This window comes from Lissotriton helveticus, chromosome 12, assembly GCF_964261635.1.
Source record: "Lissotriton helveticus chromosome 12, aLisHel1.1, whole genome shotgun sequence".
In the NCBI taxonomy this organism is placed as follows: Eukaryota; Metazoa; Chordata; class Amphibia; order Caudata; family Salamandridae; genus Lissotriton; species Lissotriton helveticus.
This window is the reverse complement of record NC_136073.1, coordinates 105,380,827-105,394,199: the sequence shown is the minus strand read 5'-3', so window position 1 is coordinate 105,394,199 and position 13,373 is coordinate 105,380,827.

Sequence of the window (13,373 nt, the reverse complement as noted above, 5' to 3'; positions counted from 1 at the left end):
AACCACCGTGATTCCATTCTTTGATTCTGTGCTTTCTCTCCTGTTAAAATGCAGGGTATTCTTCATAACCCTAGAGGGCATTGAATACAAATACCTATTAGTTGCACTATCTAACCAGAACATCCATTATAGAGAAGAGTCACGCCCACCTTTTCTTGTAAGTAATCATCAGAAATAGAAATTAGATTAATTAGAGTTGCCAAACCCTACATCCTTTTAATCAGCATGTATGGACTACTATGAGAATAAGCTGTAGGTACTTATGACGCTATCTCTGTACTCTTATCAATATCTCTTCTCCTCTTTTCCTCCACCCTTTATTTCTAATATTTATTTAGGAAGCTGCCTTTTTCGATCCCCTCTTTTTCACTTTTGTTTTCATCTTACATATGTACCATGCAGAACCTATAAATGAGATTTATCCTTAAAAGTTTAATAACTATTTTCTGTGAAGTACACTTTAATAACACTTGGTTTAAAAATTATAAGACAAGAAGACAGTTTCTACATAATTAGTGGCCATCAGAACAATAAGTATTAATACACTTATGTATCTCATTATATCAAGAAGGCATGTCCTATATACTGTTGTGTCGAACCAACCAATGGCAAAAATAACAAAGAACTATTAAGTCTATGTAGATACTAATACTCCCGATGTGCATATGTAAACAGCATTATGCCTATGTAAATATAACTGCTCCCTATGTATATATGTAAATAGTATTATTGTAGTATATGTGCTATGCGATTTTTTGTATATAAATGAGACCTAGGCCCTAGGAAGCAGTCTGTGTAAATAACCTTATTAATATGCATAATGTATGACACGGTTTCTTATATGTTTTTCAGTGTTATGTATATGTCCTATTGCAAATGATGGACTCCTGAAGAAGGCAAATGCCGAAACGCGCGTAGAGATTCCACCCACCGCTTTGCTTACTCCAATAGCCCTGTGTACCATCACTGTCATTTGAATATTTGGTTTCTTTTTCTGTTTTTTATTAGTTTTTTCATTCATGTTTCTGTATTGTTTAGCTGTTTTTTTGCACAACTGTTATATTCACATATGTTTGTCATTCTAAATTAATATGAATAGATAAATTTGAAATGTGTAACAAAACACAAGAAAATGATCAAAATAAAACAAAAATATATTTTTATATAATCACTATAGTCATCATCTTTGTTCATGCATGATTAGATTTAGTTACTTGTCAGATTAGTTTCCTAGGTTGTTTTTGGCTTATTTAATCAGCTCACTATTAGGTACGTTATAAATTTAGTTTAAAATATTCCCTACATTTAGTGAGTTCACCAATAGTAGGGGTCCCCTTCTTTCTAAATTGTGTTATCCCAAAGATTACCCAGACCCATTAATGTAAGGGTACTCCTGACATAAGTACACCACGGTAGACTCCGTGCCCCTGGTAAATTCAGCACCTCTCTGAGTTCTTTCCTATACTCAAGCAATTCTGGAGTAACCCACAGGCGCCTCCAGAATAAAAGAGGTCTCAGAGATTCTTCATCCGCAATTGGCCTAACATCCAGGTCTAGGTGAAATGAGGTAAGTGGGGTACTGCGGGGAAGACCAAACAACTGCCTAACAACGAGATTTTCTGTTTGTGTTATGCTATAGGTGCGGTCATACCCCCAGATTTCAGCTCCATATCGGGCAGCAGCTCTAGCTTCAACCTTGTATATCTCTACTGCTGGGCCCACAGGTTTGTGGCTAGAGTTGAGAAACACCTTTGACAAACCCCCAGTTGTTTGCACTAACTTCATGCTTGATTTTTTAATCCGTGCTCCCCAATCCATTTTTACAGTGATAGTGATACCGAGGTAATCCAAAATAGATACCCTCTCTAATGGTCTACCTCCTAGACATGGGTTTGACTGGGTACTTTTTGTTGGATTAAATACCATGAATGTGCACCACTTTCTTAAAGATGCAAATAAATACTGGCCCTTTGCTAAAAGTATGTAATATGCAATATTTTGCTGAATATGCATTTTTTAAAGTTAAACACTTGAAATACAAAATTCATATTGCAATCCATTTCATAACAGTCTTCTATAAACTCACTCTCCTAATGCAGTTTGTTTGTTCTGTAATGAAGTCCTGCTCTCAGCTCCAAAAGTGTTGCTCCATTGTGGCATTTTCTTTATAGGGCAGCTAGTGGCAACACACAAAAGGATACCAATGTATGACCAAACGCCTCCACTACAAAAGCAATACCATTTGGCTTTGTTAAAGTGTTTTTCTGTGTGCAAAGGACAAAGCACTTCTGCATTTCTGTCAGGGTATCTCCCTCTTTGGAATTAGCCATAGAGACAAGGCAGCAGCATTACTTACTATGTAAGAAATAATATGATTGCTCATCTTTGTTTTTATTTGAGCAAATAATTTTAAGCAGATACATATTTTCAATTTTCGTTCCCACCAAATGTGCCAAACATGTTTTGGAAGATATGAGCCTCCACATGTGTCATCTGTTGAAACAGTTCTGTATCAGTATCCGCCCCCTTGACATTTTTTGAAAAAGATTGCATGTATGGTGCGTTTTTCAACAATTGTTTATTATAAAACCTTACAACAACAACAATGACCCGGAGTCTAGATATGGATGGAAGCACGTGTATTATGCCAAGCCCAAAACTCACCCAATGCTATCCTGAAAAAATATTCAATACATTTTCGGATTCCCATCACTCACCATTCCAGGTGACATGCTTCATCATCTGTGTCTCCTTTAATAGTCAACCTGGTGACTATAAGGGCTACAACTCCACCCTATTGATGGAGGAGCCCAAGGATGTTTTATAGATCTATACTCGATAGTTTAGTCATACAGATGTGAGCAAATGTATTCACTGAGTGGATGGGAAAAAGAGAAAAAGAGTGCAGTGCAATTGTACAAGTGAGGTTAAAATTGAAGCATGGCTAGACCATAACTTTATTCTTGTCTGCCTCGGTCCAATATTAAAAACAGTGCAAAAGAACAGTTTCAAAAGATAGCTGTCTATAAATATTCAAATGGTCAACATGTTTCAGCACATGTAGGCAAACCTGTACCTTGTGCTTTCGTTAGGACCTATCCAATTATGGGCTTGGCATAATACACGTGCTTCCATCCATATCTAGACTCCGGGTCATTGTTGTTGTTGTATTATGAATGTGGGGCTTTATGTCCCGGTGGTCTTTAAACTTTTGCCTCTGACCCTACCTAAAATGTGTTGTATTATATTATAAAACCTTGGCTGATCATTGAATGGCTGGATTGAGACTGGAAACAAGGCTGCATGGCTCAATGAATAAATAGTTGAATGGCGAGGAGTGGATGGATGAATTAATTCAAGAATAAATGACAATGAATAAAGACTTTTAGCTACGTGGAGCAAATGGTCTCAATGCATTAACCAGGGGGGGGGGAACTGCGTTTACAACGCACCTTTAACAATGCAGTACCTTCACGACGCAACCATTACAACGCAAGTCATTACAACGACTTGCGCTGGGGGGCGCTCTAGGATAGGGAATAGTTCTAATTTACTATCCAACACCTTCCCTACTATCCACGGGGACTGGAGTTGGAATAGTAAATTAAACTATTCCCTATCCAGCGCCCTCCAACGCAAGTGGTTGTAACGACTTGCGTTGTAAAAGTTGCGTTGTAAAGGCATGCGTTGTAAAAGCATGCTTTGTAACGACGTACATCCGACCAAGGGTGGGTGCTCTGGTTTTCATTTTAGCTTCTGTATTAAGACATCACCCTCCCTAATCCTTGTGAAACATCCATACCCTGATAGATTTAACACAGTGCACTAATTTAGCGCCTCAAAGAATTAAACACAAAGCATTAAACCTTGCTAAAAAATGAGAGAGAGAAAGGGATAACCATGTAATGGCCGAATTGCACAATGTGAAACAGGAAAACCACACCTCAATCCCGGCTTCCACTTGCCCACATCGTGTGATCCTAGGCACAGTGCCTCCTTTTCGTTTTATCGTCTTATGATAGCACTTTGCAAAACATCAGTTTGAGGTGTGCGCTGCACATTAACAACATATTATAATGTTACTCGGCCTATATTAACACCCCAAGAAATGTATAGTGTGCAAAATATATCTGACTTCCCCCTGGGTTCACTAATAGCATCAAGGTCAAGGCAGCAGTGACATGAATATTTCAAAGTTCATTATTAAAATCCATCACTTCTAACATTTGCTTCTCAATGCAATGGTATAATTTAATTTACTAAACTGAAATATATTACAAGGATTGCATTGTAAAGAATTACACTGTTTTACATTTTGAGGAGATTTTATCATATATGTACTCGACACTGAGCCAAGCAATAACGGGACACAACCTTTACAATGCAACTTTTACAACGCACTACCATTACAACGAAACTTTTACAACGCAACATCCATTACAACGCATGCCATTACAACGCAACCATTACAACGCATGACACTACAACGCACACCATTACAACGCATGTCTTTACAACGCAGTCATTACAACGCATACCATTACAACGCATAACATTACCATCCAACACTTACCCTACTGTTGCACCCCCTGGAGTTAGAATAGTAATTTTTACCCCTACACTATCCAACACTTACCCTACTATTGCACCCCCTGGAGTAAGAATAGTAATTTTTACCCCTACACTATCCAATACTTACCAAACATCCAATGTAATGTTATGCGTTGTAATGGTATGCGTTGTAAAGGTATTATGTGTTGTAATGGAATGTGTTGTAAATGTAGTTTTTTAATTTTCGTTGTAATGGCATGCGTTGTAATGGAATGCGTTGTAATGGATGTTGCATTGTAAAAAACGCGTTGTAAAGGTATGCGTTGTAAAAGTGTGCGTTGTAACGTCATACATCCAGCAATAACAGACCCCTCACCCTCCCACTCACAAAGCCCTGAAAATCAGCGTTGCTCATGGTGACCGTGCAGGAGACCGGAAGGAACCAAATTCAAAAACATATAGGGGCATATTAACTTGGCCAATTTTAGCAACGTTCTGGTGGAGATATGCCCATCTCCATATTTACAAAGTGGCGTTTAGCCACTTTTTGTGGCTTAACACCACCTTGTAAATAAGGCCCATTTACTTGCATCAGTTAGCATGAACGGGGCTTTCACTGGGTGTTTCTGTGGACATTCCACCACAACACACAATGCTGTTGACGCTGCCCCAGATTTACAAGGAGGTGTAAATCTGAGGCAGCACCAAAAACTAACGCTATGCAAGAGCGGGCATTAGAATGGTGAAACGAGGAGATATACTTTTGTTTCTCCTCAGTTTTGATTATTCTATGTGTACTACATTCAGCAGCACACAAAGAAAGAGCAACATGCCATTCCTTATTGTTTATGTGCAGGAAGGTGTCCCTTCCTGCACATAAACAATCATTAAATAATGAAGATTTGCTATTCTATATGTGCTGCATTTTGTACAGGGCTGGACTGGGAACAAAAACCGGCCTTGGCAAAGTGCTCGGCCGGCCCCCCCTCCCCACTCTGGGGGGGAGGGGGGGTGGGTGCTGGAGGTGCCACCGAGCGCTTGCCGAGCGCTTTTGTTGCAGGGCCGATTTTGCAACAAAACTGGCCCCCACCCTTGCGGCGCACCAGGGGATTGCCCGGTGCCCGCTATGGCCAGTCCGGGCCTGATTTTGTAGCACACATAGAAGTAACACATCGCCATTAGTGATTGTTTATGTGCAGGAAGGGACAAGTTCCTGCACATAAACAATCATTTCCTGCAAAGCAGGCACCCTTGCAATATGGTGCAAGGGTGCCTGCGTTGGCGCTAGTAGCTGAATTTAATGCCAGCGCTAGGGAAAACATAGGGGTGCACTGTATTCTTGTGAATATGGTGCATCCCTGCGTTTTGAAAATGTCGGAGTGCTGCGCTGCCAAATTTGGCGCAGCTCAGTGCTATGAAATTTTCTCGTAAATATGCCCCATAATGTTTAAGTGCAGCTTTACAATCATTTGTTATGCAATGTTTATTTTTTGAAGCGCTGAAGCTCTGCAGGCAAAAAACGTGTCCGGCCAGCCTCTAGCAACAAAATCTGGCTCCATTGGTAGGGAAATCGGCCATGACACTGGAAGCCCAAAGGGAAGGTGCCTGGTAGGGCCAGCACAGGCCTGGAAAACTGTACAAACCATTTACCACATAGCGCCTTCGTCTTAGTTACAGCACAGGCGGTCTACAGGGTATGACATGAAAGCAACACACTTGTGTTGTAATGTGTCGTTATCCTTTGCAAACTTGGATACAGTTTGTAAATCATTGTGACCTTTTTGGGGAGACCTCTATGTTAGGGGATGTCTTTCATTTTCTGTGAAGGCTTCAGAAGTACGGACTACAGAGACATCTTCCAGGTCAGGCTGGGGCAGCTGAACTATACCTCCTGAAGTTGCACACATCTGAGAAGTTGAGGTCTCAGCAACAGTAACTCATATTATAGACCATAAAAGCTCAGTTCTGAGACAGCAGAGTCATCTCTCAGGTTACACATATGTGGAGAAGCGTGGCTCAATGGTTAGAGCGGCAGACCCTGATGTAGAGGTCTGGCCCGGGACCAGGGTTCAATTCCCGCCTCGGCGGGTCTTGGACTCAATTTCCCCGGACCTGATAATTCTCGCCTCGGTGCCTAGTCTAATCATGGGTCCCACTCTGTGACTTTGGGCAGTAACTTGCTTAATCTCCACAACGGCCCTAGCAGCGCTTGGATGCCTGGCTACACCTTGGGGGTGCCCAGGAGTGGACATTTCACAGGAAAGCCAGGATGGGTGGCACAGCGGTATGAATACAGCGCTACGAGACCTCTGGTTAGAAGTGCGCTATATAAATACAAATACATTTACATATACTGCAGACTCAGGCCTCAGCACCATCGCACAGGTTACACAAAATCTACCAGCTAAGTCTGGAGAAAGCTTTGCCCTAAGTTAGAGAGCTCTTTTGAAGCCATGCATCTCACAGAGGGGCTATATCTGAAGTTACCAATATCCTGGGGCTCTGTGCTCTTGGCAAATCCAATGTGGTTTGGTATGAATTTGGAATCATGCCTACTGATGACATCACTGCCTAGTCTCCTGCTCCATCGATACCCATGATATATTTAGGCAGACTGGAAGTTTCCGCAAACAAAACGAGTTTTTGCAAAATCTCAGAGGACAGACAGGTCTTGAGAACATCCACCAACCAGTATTTGATTCCATGTTGTTGATATTTCTTCTTGGGGGAGGGCAACAGGTTAGCACTGGCCTCCTTAGCTGCGTTGTCAAACCCCCATGCAAAATATATTGGCGGGGTGCCCTGAGTTTCCTGCCATTGATGACCTTACCCCTTCGCATCCCTCTGTTCTATTGGCAGTGCCTTCTTTGAGGGTGTAGCCTTCTGTATCATGTGTAGCCTTCAGCTTTAATACAACTGTGGGTCTGACCTTTCAGCACAGCTTGGGGCCTGAGTGACCTGGGGTGCTCTGAGCATTACTCTCTTAACTGGACCACAGTGACTTAGACAGGTTTCTGAGCTTTTCTTTCAGATTTTTGATTTAATACTTTTTCTTATATTTATGGTAAAAAAAGAAAGTAGTAACAACTTTACATTCCAGGTATAGTACTAACTAACTAACTATATATAATACGCCTTGTCATTGAACATCACAGTTCTATATTTAAACACTGGCCTGCTATAGTCAACCCAGGACAAAATGTCTATACAAAAAAAACAGTACAGGGCTACATGCTGACAACTCACCGGTGTTAATTTCTGAATGGGACTACTAAAGTTGGTACTACAAGGTATCAATTTAATTGTCACATTAAACCCGACTTGGTGCCCAAGTCGAATTTAATGTACCTATTGAGTAAAAGCAACCTTTAAAAAGTTACCACTCTATTTCCCAAGTTTCTAGTGGCCACACAGAGATGCTTGAGGACAGAGATGAAAGAGCAGGTGCCAAACCTTTTTTTACTTGGGTGTGTGGCCCTCAGGTAGCAACAACTCTACGGTGGGCGACCAAGTTACATACACCAAGAGAGTGATCCTGTCATCTTGGGAGTGGGCAGAATAGTACGCTCTGGGATAGGTGGATGCCAAACTTCACTGGTGGTTATCATTTGGTAGAAAAGTTCCTACTAGCCCATTGGCTAGCGACTGCCACATCCTTGAGAGCATTTTCTAAGTATAAATATGGCACTCCTGGCACCTAGGCCTCAGATCACACCTGGATTGGAGAAAAGACCAAATAAGGACAACCCCGCTGTTCCCTTAACTTGGTAAGAGAAGCTGCCCCAACCTCTGGACTGCACCTGGTGATCCTTGGTCTAACAAGGAAAGGACTGTGCCTGTGGTGCCTAGCTCATGGAAAGGTAACTCTAGAGCCCGAGGCAGAAAAGGTAAACTCCAAGAGTCAGTTGGCTGACTTCCAGCAACAGCACCAGGGCCGCTAAAGCTGAAGTAGCCTGTCGTGGCCAGTCATTAGCCAAAATTGCTTAAACGCCGCTGACCGCCAACTTGCAGCCCGGATGACAAAGTGCATCTGAGTCTGCAGGGCCCAGGAAAGTGGTCAAAGTCTAGTTTGGTCATCTCAAGATTGACACTAGTCATGGCCAAAGGGAACCATTGGTTTCATTGTGACTGGAGACCAGTAGTCCTGTGACAACTGTTCTTTTGCTGGACCAAAGAGGACTTTGAGAGACATGGACCCCTGTGGCCAAAGTCACCTGACCTGGACCGTGGACCGAAGAGTAACCCCAGGAATACTCACTTTGACTGCACCGCATCCTCAGCATTTTACAGCATCTTCCACATTCTTTATCCCTTGCATCAGGACCACTCAATTGAAGTCTATGAAGCTTCGCCCGAAGCGCTAGAAACAGGACTTATGACTGCTTTTGTGCCAAGGTAACTGTTCTACTACTTCTTATTGGCCCTGTTACCTTCCCCCTGATGCATTTGGTCACCCTCCATGGGCTGGAGTAGCTGAATTGAACTATTTCAAAATTTTAAAAGTTTCCAAACTTTGTGGTTATAAGTGCTTGTTTGCACTTTTGCGTAAAAAGATAAGATTTAAGGTTTACTTAAAAGTGTATGTTTCTGGAAACCTCTGGTGAATTGTGTTCCTTTTGGAGACTAACAATTCATTAAAATACGAACTATTTTATGAAATGGTTTTGATTTCTTTCATGTTGTATGACTTTCTTATTCTGTTGTTTTGGTACTTCTAAATGCATTACATTTGTTCCTTTGTTTAAGCCTAACTGCTTAAAACACAGCTGCTCAGAGTTGAGCCAAGGTTTAGCAACCGAGCCTGACTGGATCCAATTTGGTTTTGTGAGTGTATTCCACAGTGAGGTCAACACTGACCACACCATTTAATACACCACAATTCCTCACAGCAAACAATTCCCTCTTGACTAACTGAAGTACTGCCATCTTCTATATAATTGTCCTGCTCAAGTCATTTGATTTCCCTCTAGGAATGACCTTGATTCTTTAAGTCAGACTGTTAAACAAAGGGTTCAGGCAGATCAGGTCGATTACCCCTTTCAAGGTTTGCCCGGCGTCAGCCGCTTCTCACCCAACTCACGATTATCAAATAAAGAGGCAGGCGCTGGAGACTGGAAGGCAGGAAACAGGAGTTTATTTCCGACGGAGCAGAACACATCAGATCAGACAACGAGGTGTCGTTTCGAGGTGCTCTGATCGCATCTCTGAGGCCTGGCCTCTTATACACAGTTTTATGGCTTTATTACATTTGTGACATCCGTGGTATTGCTTTGAAGTACGGAAAAGGCATCTTTGGAATCCGCGGTTCAGGCCCGTTCCCACACATATCTACAGTAGGAGTCCCCACCCCTAATCTCAGCATGATGGCTATCGCGCAGCTGGACATTCCGCTGGGAACAGAAATGCGGGTAACCGGTCGGATCTAAGGGTGTGAGGGCATTGATTAATCCCCGCTCCTTTGAAGTGAGGCGAGGTCCTACTGTAGGGGCAATAAACTGCATCTGTTGGGCTAAGTGATGGCCTGGGATCAGGCCGAACAATCGGGCAAGGAGGAAGAGGTTATCAAATGGCCTGTTTTATGAATGAGATGAAAGAGTGTGGGGGGTTCAGCACGGGATGTGGCTCGGAGGCAGGGTCGCGCTGGAGGTGCGTTTAGGGCCCAAGCAGGAGAGACCGGGGGCTGTCTAGGGGGGGGTGTGTGTGCTTGCGAGGCCGGGGAGTGAGGGGGTGAGACGCGCTGGCTATCGGCAGTAGGCAGAGAGGCCATGGCACCTAAAATGGCTGCTGTGCATATTTGTGCGTGAGTCTGAGGAAATGGACAAGATGGCGCAGATGATGTTCAGTTCACAAACTAGATTTCAACAGTCCTCCCTTTTAACATGTCTCGCCAACTTGTCAATTCGGATCTATCCCCATAAGGCCACGTATTTCTACTTCATAGAGGGGACTCATATGTTCAGTTCCGAAGTCCAAAGTCTTAGGGCACATGCAGTTGGCAATGAGTGAACACAAAGGTGGCAAGCATTGAATACCTAGGCAACACCCACACAGTACCACGACCGGTATCAAGATAAATGTAAACAACCTCCATCCCCAGTCCTTCAAAGTACCCCAGAACCAGCTCCCAAGCGACCATCCTTCCTGCTCCTGGTGAACCTCTGAGGAAAGTCTGTGGAGGTGCTCGATTGCTTTGTAGACTGAGGGCGAGTTATCTGGCACGTAGGTGCAACAGCTGGACCCGATGATGCGGCATGCTCCTCCACGGTCGGCTAGAACCACATGTAGAACAAGGCGGTTCTGAAGAGCCACCAGGCGGACTGCCTGAAGCTCGGCCGTATTGTTAGTGAGGATGCCAGCCGTGATGTTCATGGTCGTTTCTACTGCCTGGGTCAGGTGTCGGATGGCGCGGCTGTTTGCCATTGGGCCCCACAGAGGAACAAGTCCCTTCACTGCATCCAGGAACTGTGCTCCAGTGGAGTCGGCTTGTTCAATGTCTCTTGCGCGCTTCTGCCGGTGATGGTTTGCTGGTGCCACGTACGTTGGAGGGAGAATGAAGGCGATGTAGCAAGTACCCCCCCAACCTTTTGGAAGCCAAGTGTAAGCTTTGGTGCCACAAACAAAGTACATATTCGGAGAAGCAACAAAGGAGGGGGGATCAATTGAGTCCAATGTTCTGGTGATGCGCAGGAACTGTGGCCCACCAGCTGTGTTCCCAGGCCTTCGAGGCACACGAGGCCCGTGACGTTGATAACAGACAGGGCCACAGTCAGTGTGGCAGCAGTTCGTTTCCGTAGGTAGGAGAAGGTGGGTCTGGCTGGATTATGGAACACCTGCATTTCGACTCGTTCTTTGGCAGGGATGTCCATCTGGAAGGAGGGACCAGAGGTCAAAGGACAGAAGGGAGCAGATGTTCTTCCGGTTTTGTTCAGCCAGAACCCATGGTAGAAGTGTGACACTGTTTGACCTGAAGTGGCGTTGTCCTTGTAGCTCTCTTGCAAGAGAATCAACCAGGCAAGGCAGGAGCCGTGAACTGAGAAAGGGGAAGGGATGAAAGGGATGGAGTGTCCGGTGGCATGCGGGAGCAACCCGCAGATCCAGCAGTTGGTGGTGTTGGCGGCAAGGTTGTGTTGGTGCAACAGTTGCACGAAGGAATTGTTCCAGAACTCCTTACGCCTTTCTCAGAGCTGAGGCGAAAGGGAGATCAGGTGATGCTCTTTCATAGTGGTTGGCTGTGCAGTGGTCAGCAATATCTGATGAGCGGGTGCGCTCTCTTCCACGATCCAGAAGGAAGTCATGAGGAGGAGGCAAAAGAGGAGGACAATGAAAAGGGCAATTGTCTTCGATTTGTGTATACTGTCAGTCTTTGGGTTCCGGTAGTGGGTATTTCCGGTTGCTTCCATCATCTTCTTATCTGGCGCTTCCATCATCTCCGAGGTGCTCGGTAGTGGGCAGAACCGCAGACTTCGTTTAGCTTCTCTCCGGGTAACCCTTGGTTGTGTTTAGGCTACCGTTCTGAGATTCAACTCAGTCTGTGGTCTACTTAGCCGAAGCTCCCTCCTTTTGACGCAGGAAATACCCTTCCCTGGATGGCACAGTGGGATCAGAGATTTTTGCAAGTTCAAGTGCCTCGGTATCAGGATAACAGTTCAGTGATGGCCGGTCTTTGTTCAGCAGTTCTTCTTGGGTGCTGACGTTTTCTGTCGTGGCCAGGGTCGAGGAGACCTTCTTACAGTGGTGTGCGTGCAGCCAGTGTCGTTTCCCCTCCACTCGAAGAGCCGTCCGGGTGGTGATCAGTACTTGCCAGGGGCCCGTCCACCGGGGTTCCAGACTCTTTGCCCGTTGGAAATTTCGGATCAGCACATAATCCTCCGGTTGGATATCGTGACCCGGACCCCTGGAAGCATCGGGGATGGCCTGCTGCACCTGCTGATGAATGACAGACAATGTTTTAGTCAATTTGCACAAGTAATCAGACAGTAGGACGTCCGGGACGTCGTAAATGGAGGTCGGTTTAGGGGCAGTCCAGAGGTTCATCGGTCGCCCAAATACAACCTCGTAGGGGGTCAAATGGTGCTTAGTGGGAGTGGAGCGCATCGATAGCAATGCCAGTGGGAGGGCATCTGGCCATTTAAGTCCTGTGGTGGCCACTATCTTCGACAGTTTTAGTTTCAGAGTGGCGTTGTGTCGCTCAACTAAGCCAGCAGATGGGGGGTGAAAGACTGCATGAAACCTCTGTTTTACACCCAACCCTTTCAAGATTAGTTGGATAATTTCAGCTATGAAGTGGGGGCCGTTGTCGCTCCATAGAATTCGACAAAGACCGTAGCGAGGGAAAAACTCTTTCAGCAGTACCTTGGCAGTGGTCATGGCAGTATTATCACGGGTTGGATAGGCTTCTACCCATTTGCTGAAAGCACACACAATGACTAATACATACTTCAGGCTTTGGCATCTTTCTAGTTGGATGTAGTCCATCTGGAGGACCTCAAAAGGATGGTCGGGGACCCCAAACCCTCCCCGGGGTACCACAGTTCCTTTCCCAGGGTTATGTTGCAGGCAGATAAGGCATTGCTGGACCAGGCGTCTGGCTGAGTCGGGGATTTTGTCGTTGTGCCAGACCTTGGAGATGAGTTCGGTCATGGGGGCAGATCCTATGTGTGCAGGGGAGTGAGCCATAGTCAGTATGGGGATCAGGTATGAATTGGGTGGCAACCATTTGTTGGTGTCCTTTGTCCGCCAGCAGCCTTCATCGTTTTTCATTCCCACCCGTGTCCATTCAGTCAATTCGTGTGGTGAGCTGGCCATCTGGATGTCCCTAATCG